This window comes from Nannobrachium achirus, assembly GCF_963921795.1.
Source record: "Nannobrachium achirus genome assembly, chromosome: 6".
Lineage (NCBI taxonomy): Eukaryota > Metazoa > Chordata > Actinopteri > Myctophiformes > Myctophidae > Nannobrachium > Nannobrachium achirus.
In genome coordinates, this window is record NC_137815.1 from 39,867,223 (window position 1) to 39,872,222 (window position 5,000).

Below are 5,000 nucleotides of genomic sequence, written 5' to 3' on the forward strand. Positions count from 1 at the left end.
ATGTATCCATTTATAACTGTCAACGGAGGGTTGTACTACAGTGTGGTGGTATTAATGTTGCTGCAGGGGGTGTGAGGCCGGGGGGGGGGGGGGGGGGGGGGGGGGGGCAGTGACTCACTGTGGGGGAAGCTGTGAGTCATGTTGGGGAGGGGAAGCACCCTGTTCCTCCCTCCTTTGAAATGAAGCAGTACAGTATCTCTCTCACACACACACACATACGAACACACGCACACGCGCGCACACACACACACACACACACACACACACACACACACACACACACACACACTATATATATATATATATATATATATATATATATATATATATATATATTAAGGCTGGGACTTTAACTGATTAATTGCGATTAATTAATTACAGAAAATTAACGCGATTAAAAAAATTAAAAATATATATATATTAAAAACGCATTTTAATCGCACTTAGTTTTTGCACCACAGAAACTTCAGTTTCGGGCATACCGATCATAACGATGCACCAACCAAGAAGAGACAACAAACGCAAAGGGAGAAGTAGCCAATCAGAGCGCTTTGCTTGGCCCAGTGGATGCGAAATTTAGATTTAAAAAAGTCACTCGTTGACACTCGTACAACAAAATGTGTTTTACCTGAAAAAAATGCTTTTCTGGTCAAATATTGATGTGCGATTAAAATGCGATTAATTGCAAATAATTAATCACAGAGCCTGTAATTAATTAGATTAAAAATTGTAATCGCATCCCAGCCCTAATATATATATATATTAAAGCAATAAGCCACAAGAGTGGTTACCGGGGTAGTATACACCGGGGTAGTATACACCGGCTGAGAGGCATTGGGAAACACGAGGCACAGCCGAGTGTTTCCGACCCTTATTGCTTATTGCTTTTCTAAAACGGTCACAATATTGCAACATAAAAATCATAGACATGTACCAATTAAAACTGTTCTATTTCACTAATAATACACAATAAGGTCTGCTCTGCAAGAAAGTATTTCCCGGCCAGGCTGCAGAAACAACACAGGTGCAGATAATTGGTGCACTGTGGAACACTGTGGAAAGAAATAACGCACCTGGGTTTGATATAAAGTGATTCAAGGTGTGGGTTATAGTCTCATATACCACAGCAACCAGCCAATCAGAATCATGGAATGGAACTAGCCGTTTTATATATATATATATAGCAAGCGGTCGCCACAACAACGTCCTCCAGGCGGAGCAGCTCGATTGTCCACGACATTGCAAGCGGCGCGAAGGCCAGCGGACCTTGAGAGAAGCGGACCAGGGCCGCGCGGCCGGCGGAGCGCCGCGCGAGTTACGAAGCCGTGGTGAATGCAATCGTTATATTTATGCCCAGGCCGTAAGGCCTGGGCAAGCCCACGATAAACGCCCTGTCCAAGTGACTACAATGGAGCTAATGGCTAAGCTAGGCTAGGCTAGGCTAGGCTAGGCTAGGCTAGTAAATAAAGAAAGAGAGTCGCAAACGAGTGACGTCAGCGCCTTCACTATTGAATGGCTGCGTCGCCATCTGGTGGTGATTAGTGTGTGGTGAACGACAAAACAAGCGCTCTTACTCTTACCGTCCTGAGTTACCCAAACATACTGTAACATATATATATATCTGCCACTATACAAAGTGTGAATGTCTTCATGTGTGTAGTGACCCGGGGGATGAGGTTGTCTGCCAGTGTTAGATTGTTAGATGAGAGGCCCATGTGTCTGTCAGGTGTGACTGCTGCACTACAGCAAACATTATCAACAGTCCAAGAGCTGCTGTTATTGTCAGCACCAAAGACATCCTTCACAGAATAGTCTATTCTTTTATTATATTCATTTGATTAGCTAAGAATATGCTCTGAATGGCCTCAATAGGATGCAGTCTGAATAGCTGTAATGAATTCAAATTCTCGATTGCAAGGCTAAATGAGTTTAAGGTTATCTGAGCAGGATGCAGTCCCCTTTCAGCGTATTTGCTCGGATGGATAAAGGGGGCCTTTTTTAATGCAATCATTTTATCTTTAATTATGTGTTTTATTAACCACACTTTTTATATGGAAATGCCTTGTTATAATCACTGTTTGTTTTACCTATTGAAACTTTGTTTTGTGCTGTTTCCTATTTTTTAATACACTGCTTTTCTTTGAAAGAAAAGAGTTAATTTGATTATCTTTGATGTCCTTTTGACCATAATATATCAGTGCGCTTCTTGATGCAAATTCACTATCAGTTCTGCGCTGCCTGTCTGTCTGTCAGTTTCTTTTCCAGCAGAGATAGCATTCTGTTCATTACGCGCTTCATTAATTTAATGCTAATTGATTCTGTGAGAGCCTTTCAGAATGAGAGCCAAGTCCTGTCTTCAGGGGTGTCGCTCCAAATTCTGGGCCCTGGGTACAAGGATTCAAGGATGGGGGGGGGGGGGGGGGGGGTTAACCGTTTAGGCTGAGAACGCATTATTATGCATTATTTTGTGCTTTAACTATTGAAAGATAGCAGATATACAAGCTCACACCGTGGCACTGCGAGCTTGTAGATCTGCTATTTTTGAAGGACCCCTAAAATGATATGTATTTGGCCACGGACCCCCCATCTCAAAATATTTAGTTCCAGGGGCCGCACCCCCCAGAAGCAACATTTTATTTACAAATGTCTGCTTAAAAAATACATATATACGAAGGAGTATTAGGGCCATCTATTCAAAGATTTGCACACATTTTTCACAACTTTTCAAAAATAGCAGATCTACAAGCTCACAGCGCTGTGAGCTTGTATATCTGCTATTTTTCAATAGCTAAATATAATATTAAAAAAATAGCTAAATAATTAAGGCCACTCCACCTTGGGCCCTAGTCCCCCCTCCCCCCCCCTCCCTTGTTGTGACACCCCCTGCCTGTCTTCCCCCATTGACTGCGTGAAGAAAAAAGCTTGATGCACCTGTCCTGACAGAACAACCTCTCCTGCCTGTCTGTCTGCCTCAAGTGTGCTATTAACCATATACTATATTTCCATCGAAAATGTCAAATGAATTTCAAACACGCTTTTCAAATAGCCTACCACAACACAATAACTGGCCTACAGGGTGTGAATCTGGTACTTGTATGTCTATGTTACTGATATGAATAGGCTAATAATGTAGAATGTATTCATGCCAAACGACAAACACCAGCATCAACAGGGATTTTTTTTCTTCATTTTGCTATAGGCTACTAATTGATCAAGGTGTTTCTTAATTGTTTTCCTTTACTTGATTAACGGTACGTTGATTGCTGTTTAAAGCATTCATTCCATCATCAACAAATACTTAATACCACTTATATTACAAAATAAACAATAAATAATATTGAGAATATCCATTCAGCTTTTCATAAAATACCTGCATTCAATGAGAGCACTGATGGAGAGACAAGTGCAGCTCTGGCGGGGGAATAAAGAAGCAAAGAAGAAAAAGAAAATCAATAGCGTCCAACCGTAGATAATATATAGATTCAGAGCTCTGAATAGGAGGTGAAAAATAAAAGAACAGCGGAGGTGAATGGAGGTAATTGACACACAAATAGTAAAGCGGTAAAAATAGAAGGCGGCACAGTTAATTGGTCCATGCTGCGTTGCTAGGAGACGGTGGGCCTGGATGCTGCAGATAAACCTAGAACGCCTCCCCCTGGAGGGAGGGGAGCAGTGGGAGACAAGGGGAGCGTGGAGATAGGGAGAGAGCAGGGGCGTCACAAGGGGGAGGAAAGTGTGACTGAGTTACCAGGGCCCAAGGTGGAGGGGCCCTAGTAACTTTAGCTATTGAAAAATAGCAGATATACAAGCCGAGTGCCGCGCTGCGAGCTTGTAGATCTGCTATTTTTGAAACGTCGTGAAAATGTGTGAAAATCTTTGAATATTATGTATTTTTCAAGCGAACATTTGTAACTCAAATTTTGCTTCTGGGAGGGGTCCCTGGAACTAAATATTTTGAGATGGGGGTCCGTGGCCAAATACATATCATCTTGGGGGTCCTTGACATGAAAAGGTTTGAGCACCGCTGACATGGAAACATAGGTTTCTTGCACACATTTGCACGATAAAAAAAAAAATAGCAGATATACAAGCTTGTATATCTGCTATTTTTCAATAGTTAACATTCATGGGGGGGCCACAGTGAATCCTTGTACCCAGGGCCCAGAATTTGGTGTGACGCCCCTGGGAGAAAGACAGAATTGAGGGAAGGGGGAGAGAGGGGGGGGGGGGGGGGGGGGCGACAGGGGGTGTGTGGGCTGTGAGAAGAGGAGCTCAGGCATGAGAAAGATAGGGGGCATTTCTCATTCATGGGGGATATCCCCCCCTAAAAGAAAATGACTTTCCTGCCTTCCACTCGAATCTCATCTCAGTCACTCAATCGCCTGCATTCTTTACATGTGAAGAGCACGACGTTGATATGGAAGGTTTGATTTCTGACATGCTTTTTTTTTTGTAGGTTTGGGGGTTTAGCCCTAAATTGCTACCTTTCGTTGATGTTCTTCTGTTTCTACTTTCAGAAATCTATTTAGGATGCAATTGTTTTATGAATTATGAATGAACAAAGTGCTCCACTTTTCTTTTTTCTTTTTCAAATGATGAATATCACACTTTGGACTAAAATGAGACTCAACGGTGTTAATGTAAAACTAATTGCACCACCAGGGGCGCTGGAAGTGGGGTGCTGAGGGAGCTGCAGCTCCCCTGGTGGTGGGGAGGGAATTTCTATTTTTTTTTTTTTTTTTTTTTTTTTAATAAGCCTATACACACACACAGAGCTATATTAAAACAATAATGTATTTGACTTTGGGGAATAAAATATGTTGAAAAAAGGTATTTGATTATCACATGGTGACCTAATCACATGGTCACCTTGCCACTTCCGGTCAGAAGGGAAGTCAAATTTAAATCCCGCTTTGATGGCACACCAAAGTCTATTTATTTGAGAACTAGAAACCGTCTATAGGCTCATTGTTGCAAACTAACACCGTTGTATATGGGGA